The sequence below is a fragment of the Protopterus annectens genome, chromosome 6.part0 (genome assembly GCF_019279795.1).
Source record: "Protopterus annectens isolate FY-2018-M chromosome 6.part0, PAN1.0, whole genome shotgun sequence".
Taxonomy (NCBI): domain Eukaryota; kingdom Metazoa; phylum Chordata; order Ceratodontiformes; family Protopteridae; genus Protopterus; species Protopterus annectens.
In genome coordinates, this window is record NC_056737.1 from 1,836,446,747 (window position 1) to 1,836,459,588 (window position 12,842).

Here is a 12,842-nt window from a genome sequence, read left to right on the forward strand (position 1 = left end):
ATTCAGAGGACCTTAGGGTAAGGGTTTGGGTCAGGGTTGTGTGGGTGTTGGATAGGGGATGTGTTTTGTTTATTGGTATGATGTGTCGGGTGTATGCGATTACATACTGACTGTTTAAGTATCAAATGGTTCACTACTTTATTAGGACAGTACTGTTATTTAATAGTAAATGCAGTCACATTGACTTTAGTTAGATAACTTGCAAGGATTAACAGAACATGGCATCTGTAGGTAGGGGTCTTGTACCTTAGCGTTCTTGATGTTTTAAACTTATTATTGTACTGATGTTTGCATTTTATTTATGAAGATCTGCAGTGGAAAGTTTATTTAGATCCAGATATTTTAAATCCAAAGAGACTGTGTGTGTGTGTGTGTGTGTGTGTGTGTGTGTGTGTGTGTGTGTGTGTGTGTGTGTGTGTGTGTGTGTGTGTGTATATATGTATATATCTATCTATATATATATATATATATATATATATATATATATATATATATATATATATACACATACATACATACATGTATGTGTATGTACAATATAAATACAAATTTATTTTTATAGTCAAAAGAAAACCAGAGTCATAGCCCACTTGGTTTTGCACACTCAGACAAAATACTCAGTACCTTAGGTTATTTTTATCCATGATTTACAATCCACACACCACCTCCAAGGTGCAAGTTGCTTTAAAAGTCAAAGGCTACAGGTCTCTCCCAGGCCAGGCTTCCAGGTCTGAAAACAAGTGCTTCCACAAGGTACGCTCCACAGTTTAATCTTGACTGGGCTCTACTACTGTATGTTTCCAGGAGCTTTATTGAAATGCTCCTTCACGTAAGGAATTAACGTCCTCATTTGCTACTTTCAGGCAACCTCCTTACATACAATTTTAATTGTCAAAGTCTTGTCATATGACTAACTGCTGTGAAAATATTCCTATGCTTCATACTGCAGTGCTCTTACACACTGACTGGAAAATGTGTAAAGTGCATTTTGTATGCTGTACCTCAACCACACATAGGTTCATAGGTAGGTACTAGGCTGTTGGCTCTAGGGCCTATATAAGCCTAGCCAAAAAGGTACCCTGGCTTTCACCACCCAAGAAAATTATTTTCCTGTGCCCCTATCGAGCAGAGCCACAGAGGTGATCCCAGGGGTGAATTTCCTATTTCCCATCCAGTCATCAAGATTTTTCTTGAAGAGTACTAATGAGGAGCTTTGTTTTATATAGATAGGTAGTTTGTTCCAGAGTATGGGGAAGTTTCTGGGACAGGAATCTATCCCTCCAGCATGTTCTGTTTATTGTGGTGACAAGGTTTAGGTCCTTATAGCGTGTAGCTTGGAGGGATTAAGATTTCTTTAAGTGGCGCATGTCCAGCAGCTCTGGGTTTGACATAGCTTTGTATGTTGGGCAGAGATCACCTCTGAATAGGCGATATGCGATGGAGTAAAGCTGGAGTTTTTTGAGGCGGTCTGCATAGGGCATCAGTTTGAGGCTGGTAATCCTCTTTGTGAGGTATTTCTGCGGCCTTTCCAGTTGTTGTAGATGTCTTGTGAGGTGCATACCAAAAGGGGCATTGTACTCTATAATGAGTCTAATGAGTGACGAGTAGAGGGGAACAAACCTTTTGTGATGAGGTGTGCCACGTAGAAGTATTTCCTGACTACTGTGGCGATGTGATTATCAAAGGATAGACTACTGTCCACCTGTGATCCAAGGTCTCATCACACTTTCGGTGTTAAGTAGACTACCACCTATTGGTAGCTCATGGGTACAGAGGTTTTACCAAAGGGGATGACAATGCACTTTTTGGCATTGAGCTTGAGGCTCTGACACCAGGCATCTGTCTGAGTGAGGCCCTTTTGTAGGATGCCCACATCATTAGGAGTTTCGATTATGGCTCCTAGTTTGCAGTCATCTGTGAACTTCATTAGCCAAAGACCTTCTCTGTTAGCCTGTACTTCAGAAAAGTAGATACCAAACAGGAGGGGAACCAGGACTGAACCCTGTGGTACTCCACTTGTCACTGGTCTGAAGTCGGATTTGGAGTCTGCTACTTTCACAGTTTGGGTTTTGTCAGTGAGCCAGTTGGCAACCCATCTTGTGACACAGGGATTTATACCTAGTTTAGTGAGTTTATCTATAATTCCAGAGTGAGGGATGGTGTCAAAACCCTTGGCAAGATCTAAATAGGCTGTGTGAACCACCTTACCCTCATCTATGGCTTTGGTGACTTCTTCAAACAAGTCTATCAGGTTTAGGAGACATGACCTGCCTTTTACAGAACTCGAACTAGGTGGGGTCCAGAGTTAGGAGATTACCAATGTCTTTGTTTATAAGTTCCATGATGATACTTTCCATGGCCTTGCAGACCAGGCTCGTTAGGCTAATGGGGCAGTAGTTCCCAGGATCTGTGGTGGCTCCCCCTTTGTGGAGTGATATAACCGTCTCTGTGCGCCATTCAGTGGGCACAAAGCCTGAGGTGAGGCTATGATTGAACATGGTGCTTAGGTGGGGTGCCGGTTCATTCTGTAGGTCATGTAGAATGCAGCCTGGGATGTTGTCCAGTCCCATGGATGCTGTGTTCTTGGCTTTGGAGAGTGTTGTTTTTACCTGTGCAGCCGTGATTACAGGAACTTTGCATTCTTTCAGTATAGAGATGGGCCCTTTAGGGGGTGAGATGGGGGTAAAGTTAGTACTGAACCTGTCTGCCAGGATGTTGGCAATATCAGTTGGTTCTGTATATTTGGTGCCATTGTGCTGTAACACAGAGCAGATCTGAGTGTTGCCATTGAGATTCTTGACATAGCTGTAGAATGCTTTGTGGTTGTCTTTAGCATCAGTGGCGATTTTGTTTTCGTAACTAACTTTGGAGGATTGTATGAGGCATCTCAGCTTCTTACTGAGGCTAACCAGGGAATTCCTACAATCATGAGATTTTACTCTTTTTTTTTTTTTTTTTTTAAACAGTTTCTTTCTTCTGTTGTAGTTTGTTTATGACAGGGGACCACCAGATTGGCTTTCTTTTTTTGGATGATAGCATCTTAGTTCTGTTAGGGATAGCACGATCCATCCACTCGTGTACGTGCTTATAAAGTGCATTTGTGTAGGATTCAGCAGTCGTACCTTTATTGTCCGTCTGCATGTCATGAAGTTTGCCACTTCTGTCTTAAGAGGCGTGAAGTTGGCTTTGGAGAAATTTTTTTACGGTGGTTTCCCTAATGGGTGGTGGGGCGGGATGTGGATGTCTAGGGTGATTAGCTTGTGGTTGGATCTGACCAACGAGGAATTGACCTCTGATGTGGAACACTGGTCACCCATGTTGGTAATGACCAGGTCTAGGATGTTGCTGAATAAGTAACAAACCAGTGAAATTGGGTAATACCTCCTTAATATTCAATACATTGTTATGCAATATTTAATGCAAACTGAATGCTGTTTTTGTGTTTCAGTTTTTATAGGTTCATAGGTTGGTACTGGGCTATCTGCCCGAAGGCATATATTAGCCCAACCACGTTGTGTGGTATTCACCGCCCCTTTAGTAGTTCCCTAGACCCTTGTACTAGCAGCTAGTACCCTTGGCCCCTATCTAGTAGTGCTGTTGGTGTGATCCCCAGTGTGAACTTTCTGTTACCCATCTCGCGTAAAAGTTTTCTTGGAGCTGAAAATTCCTGCCACAATGTAATAAATGACTTGAACCCACAATTCCTCCCCACCTAATTTATTGTATAGGCTGCTATATTTACATAGATTCTTTCCTAGAAAGACAACACCTTTCATTGAAAATTAACACATGATGCAGTAATTGCAAAATATCAATGTAAGACACTGCCATTCTAAAAAAGTATGTTGCTTTCACTTATGCCAAATTCTTTGCAGATATATGTAAATCATTGCCCAATAGTGACCAGGCCATGATTTTGTTGGTGTGATTATAGAAAAAAACTGAATAGACATTGATACTAAAAAAGCAAATGCAATATAATCTTATTTTTTTATTTTAAATTACTTGCTACATTAACATGAAGAGCGTTAAGTGGAAATGAAATTAATTGTGAAAGTTGCTTCACAAAAGTGAGGAATACAGTTTAACCTGCCCAGAGGACTTTCTTGAGGTGACTGAAGGAATGTATCTGGGATTAATAATGGGGGCATTTATGCTGGGTCGTAAGGCAAAATAATGTGCTGGCATCCTTTTAGAGGATGTTGGTAAAGTATGCAAATTATGCATGGATGGTTTCTTCGGGAATAGTTTGAGTGGCACTAAGAATTACGAGGGGTGCTGGTGCTAAATGCTGTGGAACTCAGAGGCGAATCTTCTTGTTTTATCTCTGTATTTGAAGGCATTCTTAAATGGTAGCTGTAGCTGTAAATAAGTTGTGTCTCTGTCATTATATGCAAGTGTTTTACTCCAGTTCATTGACTCATTTTGTACCACGGCATGCTCTGACAATAGTGCCATAGTACATTTTCCCCCTGTTCATTCATACAAATGTCCAGGTTCTTTACTGTATCTGTAGAAATGTATTTCCCTTTGCCATTGTTAGTTGACCTGCATCCTCATTGTCATAATCACAAGAATATCGGGATGTGCAGCCATCACCTTTAATGGATGCCCCACTGCCAGTGTGCCAAGGCACATCTCTTAAAATCTATGGACACACTTTCACTGTGTCCCTCTATTGATGTCACTGAGGAGTTCAGTAGATGTCCTTCAAGAATGCAACTGCAGTCATAACATGTGGGTTGTCCTGCCTCAGGCAGCCCTCGGTCGGCCGGATTCCAAAGTCTGGGTCCGACGTCGGCTGATGTCGCATTTCTCTCCGTCAGTGCGGCTGGAGTACATAAGCATCAGCCGACGCCATTTTCTTCAGTCTTTCTTGCTGCGCGGTGCCCGAAGCAGAAGCGGTTCGCAAGTGCCGGTCGGTCAGCTCCTTTACTCTTCGATTCCGAAGACATCAAAAAAGCTAAGTACCCCATTGGGGACCTTTTTCTTGCCTCAGCCGATGTCAGAAATTACCGAAAAAGTTAATAATTGTCTGTCTTGTGGTAAACAAATACCTCATAAGGATTTCCACTCTTTCTGTCTCCCTTGCCTTGGCCCAGACCACGACGTCTCGGCCTGTGCCGCCTGTGCTCGCTTCAACAAGCGTACTCTCAGGTGCCGGGCGGAGTTCGCTGAAGACTTTTTTGGCGAAAAATTTGCGTATACAATGCCGTCGGAGCTTCCGACATCGCAAACGCCTAAGAAACGAAAAGACCGGGACCGACCACCTCGGCCCGCGTCTACCTCCGACTCCACGCCAAAACCTACCGCGAGTGCTCCGGTTCCCGCTGAGACGTTTTTTCCACTGCTCCGAACCGAAGACACCGCAACATCGACGACTCTGATACCAGATACCGCTCCAACGCCAGTTATAGATTTTCCTCCGGATACTGAAACCGAGGAAATGCCAGAGACCATTGCTGTGGATAAGGTCACTCCTGCACGTGGAGCTACCAGGCCTCCTATGGCCATGTCTATTAAGGCTTACACTCGGGCTAAGGCAGCCAGCAAGACTAAGCACCTTACAGCAAAAACCTTGCCTCAAACAACTCCTGAAAAACAAATCATGTCTATGGCCGCAGACTTAATTTCCATGATTAGAGGTTCACAGCCCCATCCTGAGAGAGCATCCCAGCCTCCTCCAGATAAGAGGCCCCGGGTTGATCCCTCTGAACCTATCCCTACAGATGAAGACTCTGAGGACTCTGCCCACTCCGAGGGACAGGAAGACCTTTTTCAGACCTATGAGGACTCGGATGCAGAGGATTCCATTCCTTCGCCTCCCGCCTGAGGATATTTCTTTTGGGGAAGTTCTGCATACCATGAGGGAACATTTTAAGTGGCAAGGCCAGGAATATTCTGATTCCAGAAAGCGCCTTCGAACCTTCCTTAAAAAGCCCCAGCACAGGCCCCTAGCTATTCCTCCTGTGCTTGATGTTTTGGATGATCTATAGTCTGACTCCAGTGTTACCCCTGATTCTCTTCCTCCTGCTCCAGCCAAACCAGACAGATATTACAGGGTCCCAGACACACATTCCCATTTGTTCAGGGCCCATACTGTGGATTTAGAAACTATTTCTCAGGGACCTAAAGGTGTTTCAGCCTCCACTTCTAAAAATCCCTTGCCTTCCAACAGGGAAGCTAGGTCATTAGAGAGATGGGGGAAAAAGGTGTACACCTCCACCACTTTATCTATGAGAGCTTTGAACTGCCTTTTTCATATGTTACAATATCAGGATTTCCTGTTAGATGATTTACAGAAAACTTTGGCCTCTCCTGATCCTTTAGACAGGAAGTCATTGCAGGAAGCTGTACATAACTCACAGCAAGTCAGCAATCACTTTCGGCAGTGTGGATATGATGCATTGGAAGCTTCATGTAGGGCAGCTATGACAGGGGCAGTCATTCGTAGACATGCATGGTTAAAAGAACAACCTTTACCAGAACAGGTTAAGGCAAAACTTCTGGATGCACCCTTGGAAAAGAACAAGCTTTTTGGTGCTAATGCTAAAGATGTGTTAAAGTCCATCGAGGAAAAAGCAAAATCAGTTCAGACGGTCAAAGATTTCCTTCAAGTTCAGCCCCCCAGATTCAGCAGGAATTGGCCTTCAAAGAACTTGTCCTTTCCTAACCCTGAAAAATTTCAAAGGGGTAAAAACAGGCGTGGACGAGGAAGAGGACAATACAGAGGTTCTTACAGGGGACGACAGTGGCAGCCAGCAAACCAAAGAAGTGACACAGGGGTCTCCCCCACCCCTCAGACACAATCTCAATGACTTTCCTCTACAACCGCCAACCAAGGAGCAAACAGAGGCACCCTTGGGCGGAAAATTATCTCTGTTTTCAGACAATTGGCACAGATTGACAAAAGACAAATGGATATTGGACATTATAGACCACGGTTACAGGTTTCATTTCCACACCTTACCCAGAAAAATGGGCATGCCAAACCTACCGCAAAACCAGAGGGCAGAGGCTATCAAGCAAATTTCTCTTCTGGCTCACATAAAAGCAATAGAAAGAGTACCACAACAAGAACAAGGCCAGGGGTTCTACTCAAGACTATTCCTTGTGCCAAGAAAAGAAACACAATGGAGACCAATACTGGACTTGTCCGCATTAAACACTTTTCTCACAGTACCAAAGTTCAAAATTCTGACTCTTCAGCAACTCCTTCCCATGCTGGGCAAGGGGTCTTGGCTGATTACTCTGGACCTCAAGGAGGCATATCTGCATGTCCCTATCAGACACAGCTGCAGAAGATACCTCAGATTTCTTGCAGGGCCAGAGCATTATCAATTCTCAGCATTGCCATTTGGCTTATCTACTGCGCCCAGAGTATTCACAAAATGCCTGGCTTCAGTAATTGCTCATTGCAGGCTCCAGGGGATCCAAATTTACCCGTACCTGGACGACTGCCTTATACAAGCGGACGACAAACTGATGTTGACAAAAAAACAGAATTATGTCATACATCTACTTCAGGCTCTGGGATACACAGTCAACTTTCAAAAGTCAAGACTTCAACCATCCCAGCAAATAACCTTCTTAGTAGCCAATCTGGACACAGTCTCTCAAATGTCTTACCTGACGGAAGACAAGCAAGAGAAGTTAACTCATTATTTCAAGGGTTTGGCAAAACTCACCCAGACGACTGCAAGGAGATTCCTACAGGCCCTGGGTTACATGGCATCCTGCATTCTCCTGGTTCCATTAGCAAGACTACACATGAGAAAACTTCAGTGGTACTTAAAAAGTCTATGGTCTCAGCACAACAACAACTTAGAGGCAACCATACCACTCATCCCATGCCTACAAAAGGAATTCCTATGGTGGGCATCGGTAAGCCAGGCAAATACAGGTATGTCATTCAAAAAACCTCTGATAACACAGACCATGACCACAGACGCCTCAGACATTGGATGGGGGGCGCATATGGAAGGCAGATGCATACAAGGACAATGGTCTCCAAAGGAAACACATCTGCATATAAACCAAAAAGAAATGCTGGCAGTAATGCATGCCATCGAGGCCTTTCGACAACAACTTCAACAAGGCCATTTACTGATACAGACAGACAACATCACTGTGATGTGGTACATAAACAAGCAAGGGGGCACCCATTCCTACCCCCTTTGCAGACTGACAATGAATCTTTGGGAAAAATCACTGAGCCTGAACATACACCTACACTCCCAGTTTGTTCCAGGCAAAGACAATGTGCTGGCAGACAGCCTAAGCAGAAATTTCATAGATCCTCATGAGTGGAGTTTACACCCAAGAATCTTCACACAAATCACCTCGACATGGGGCAGGCCAGAAGTAGACCTATTTGCCTCTCACCTCAACCATTATCTGAAAAAAATCTGTTCAAGGACATACCATCCACAAGCTTGGAAAATAGATGCTCTTTCATTCAACTGGAACTCCCTAGAAATATATGCATTCCCACCTCTGCCACTGATGACCACAGTGCTACTGAAGATCAAAGCAGAGAGACCCAAAGGGATCCTAATAGCTCCAGACTGGCCAAGACAACACTGGTACCTGCTACTACGGAGCATATGTCACAACAAGAAGTGGGCCCTTCCCCAGTGGCCTCTACTTTTGACCCAGCACAACTTCAAAACAGTGCATCCAAACCTTCAGACGCTACAGCTAACAGCCTGGAATATCCCATGAATACCCTCAATTTTTCAATCTCCAAGGAAGTCCAGCGGATACTAACAGAAGCTCGAAGACCATCCACCAGAAAGGTTTATTTGGCAAAATGGAGGAGATTCAGCATTTGGAGCACCAGCAAAGGTCATGATGCATCACAATTAAACATCCCACTCATCCTGGAATATTTGGCAGAGATGCTTCAGAATGGACTCTCATATTCTTCCATAAAGATACATGCTTCAGCTATTTCAGCTAGATATAACACTGATCCACCTGTGTTTTCACATCCTTTGCTAAGGCAGTTCCTTAGGGGAATCAAGAACATTAAGCCACCAAGAAGGGCTCCAGTGCCAACTTGGGACCTCAACTTTGTTCTAGAAAAACTAACTCTACCTCCTTTTGAACCAGCAGCTTCAGTGGACTTACAATTCCTCTCATGGAAGACAGCTTTCCTGTTGGCAATTACCTCAGCAAGAAGGGTTTCGGAATTACAGGCCCTAATGGCAATACCACCATTCATAATCTTTCACCGAGACAGAGTCTCCTTAAGAACCAACCCTACTTTTATGCCAAAGGTGGTATCTAGGGTTTCTTTAAATCAAGCTATTCATCTACCTGCTTTCTTCCCCAATCCTGAAAACAAAGGGGAAAGACTGTTACACACCTTGGACATTCACAGACAACTTCGCTACTACCTGGATAGAACCAAGACCAGTAGGAAGTCTGACCAACTTTTTGTAGCTTACGCCCCTGGAGTACAAGGAAAAGCAATTTCAAAACAGACTATTTCAAAATGGATTGGACATTGCATCAGATTTTGTTATTCCTTCCATGGGAAGACTGTTCCAGCCAATGTCAGACCACACTCCACCAGAGCTACAGCCACCTCTACAGCATTCTTAAGAGGGGTGCCTACAAAGGACATTCTAGAAGCTGCTACATGGAGCTCCGTGCATACATTCTCCAAACACTACAATCTCCCTCTATACTCCAGATCCAGAGCAGGCTTTGCTTCGGCAGTCCTGCAGGGTTTGATTGCCACACCATCTCTTTCCTAGAGCATCCCTCTTCCCCCAGCTAAGCTATGGTATTCTACCCACATGTTATGACTGCAGTTACATTCTTGAAGGACATAGTACAGTTTTGTACCTACCATAAATGTAGATGTCCGATAGATATGCAACTGCAGTCGGATTTTCCCTCCCTCCATACCCCTCTATGCTTTGGGTCCACTCCTATCCCTTTTCCTCTTAGCTGGGGATATCTGTTATGGTGTATCTGTTTATTGCTTATTTATTTGGTTGGAATCCTGTTTTTCCTCCTTCCAATTCGATTTCAGCCTTCCTTGGAGGGCACCTGGCATCTGGGGCAAGAAACACTGAAGAAAATGGCGTCGGCTGATGCTTATGTACTCCAGCCGCACTGACGTCGGAGAGAAATGCGACATCAGCCGATGTCGGACCCAGACTTTGGAATCCGGCCGACTGAGGGCTGCCTGAGGCAGGACAACCCACATGTTATGACTGCAGTTGCATATCTATCGGACATCTACATTTATGGTAGGTACAAAACTGTACTTTTTATGTGGGCTGTTACTTAAAAATGACATACATCTATCGGAATTCTGTGTGGTTATATTGGCAGTACTTAAGCTATCTTCTGGTGCAAAGCATATATAGACTGCAGTAAACCACTGCAAAAGGATAAATCCTACTGGGCCAAAGGCCATCTTCAGGGGCGACCTTGAGAGAAAACCTTCACAGTATAAGCATGGGATATTTTATAATATCCAGTCAGTGTAATAGGCATGTCTTTGGTTATTAAAAGAAATCGGCATACCTAATGAAAACCCACATGGGCAGGAATAGGAGATCTAGCCACACATTCAGCCACTGGAAACCAGGATCATAACTACCCAAGGGCCCCACTAGGTCCTTGCAGTAAAAGTACTGTGGTCTGTGTAGGGATACCACAGAAGAGAGAATTAAGACAAATAAAGCTAGTTTTTAATGGGGTATAAGTTACTGTAATGGGAGTCTGTTTGGGGTTTACATATAATTCTAGTAATGTGATAAAAAGAAAAAAATACACACACAAACACTATACTTGTAGTTACATTTCACTTTTCGTAGGATTTTGCATAGTTTTTTGGATTTCAGTAGACACCTCACAGAGATCAAAGACGTGATGGCTGACAAAAGTGGGAGACTTAAAAGTTTGTGTATGTATGTATGTGTGTGTGTGTGTGTGTGTGTGTGTGTGTGTGTGTGTGTGTGTGTGTGTGTGTGTGTGTGTGTGTGTGTGTGTATATATATATATATATATATATATATATATATATATATATATATATATATATATATATATATATATATATATATGGGTCTATCTGAGTTCATCGACATATTAAAATACCGAAACGGATTTACCGACACCACAATATCGAAAGTCATGTCACCGGCCAGAAGATCGACAAGGCGGAAGACCGACGGAGGAAGACACCGGCACGCTGAGAAGCTGCCATGGGGAAAGGATATGTAAGTCGGTAGTGACGGACGATAGGGTGCGGTAAGGTAAGTGTGCGATGCTGGTGTTTAGTAGGGTAGGGTGGGATAAGTGAGTTAGGGTTAGGGGCGGGTTAGGTGAGTGTGCGAGTAAGGTAAGTGTGCGATGTTGGTGTTTAGTAGGGTAGGGGTGGGATAAGTGAGTTAGGTTAGCGGGTTAGGTGAGTGTGAGTAAGGTAAGTGTCATGTTGGTGTTTTGTAGGGGGTGGGATAAATGAGTTAGGGTTAGGGGCGCGGGTTGGGTGAGTGTGCGATAGTGACGGACCTTAGGTAAGGGTTTGGGTCAGGGTTGTAGATAGTTGTGTATGTATGGGTTAGTGTTCGTTGTAAGGATTTTGGTGTGCTTGTGTTGTGTGTGTGGGTGTTGGATAGGGGATGTGTTTTGTTTATTGGTATGATGTCGGGTGTATGCGATGTCGTGTTTGTGGACTGTCGATCTTCTGGCGTCGGTTACATGACTGTCGATGTTTTGGTGTCGGTTAATTCGTTTTCGGTATTTTAACATGTCGATGAACTCAGATAGACCCATATATATATATATATATATATATATATATATATATGTATGTGTATGTATATAGATATATATATATATATATATATATATATATATATATATATATATATATATATATATATACACACACACACACACACACACACACACACACACACACAGTGGATATAAAAAGTTTACACACCCCTGTTAAAATGCCAGGTTTTGTGATATAAAAAAATGAGACCACAATAAATAATTTCAAAACTTTTCTCACATTGAATATGACCTATAACCTGTACAATTCAATTGAAAAACAAACAAATCTGTTAGGGGAAAAAATAAAAAAACGTACAATACGTGGGTTGCATAACTGTACACACCCTTAAACTAATACTTTGTTGTGTATGCATACCCTTAAACTAATACTTTGTTGAAGCACCTTTTGATTTATTTACAGCATTCAGTCTTCTTGGGTAGGAGTCTGTCAGCATGGCACATCTTGACTTGGCAATCTTTGCCCAATCTTCCTTGCAAAAGTGCTCCAAATCTCTCAGAATGTGAGGGCATCTCTTGTACACAGCCCTCTTCAGGTCACCCCACAGATTTTCTACTGGATTTAGGTCTGGGCTCTGGCTGGGTCATTACAAAACTTTAATTTTCTTCTGGTGAAGCCATTCTTTTGTTGATTTGGATGTATGCTTGGGGTCATTGTCGTGTTGAAAGGTGAAATTCCTCTTCATCTTCAGCTTTCCAGCAGACACCTGAAGGTTTTAGACCAAAAGTGACTGGTATTTGGAACTGTTTATAATTCCCTCCACCTTGATTAAAGCCCCAGTCCCAGCTGAAGAAAGGCAACCCCAAAGCATGATACTGCCACCACCATGCTTCACCATGGGGATGGTGTTCTTTTGGAGATGCAGTGTTGTTTTTGCACCAAACATTCCTGTTGGAATTGTGGCCAAAAAGTTCCACCTTGATCTCATCAGACCATAACACATTTTCCCACATGCTTTCGGGAGATTTGATGTATTGTTTTGCAAATTTTAGCTGGGCCTGGATGTTTTTCTGTGTAA

The 12,842-nt window shown here is 43.2% G+C and overlaps 1 protein-coding gene across 2 annotated transcripts in view; it reads left to right on the forward strand.

Moving 5' to 3' along the window:
* NAB1 (NGFI-A binding protein 1) overlaps nucleotides 1–12,842 on the forward strand; it is a 324,965-nt gene that overhangs the window by 235,566 nt on the left and 76,557 nt on the right. The window lies entirely within an intron of this gene.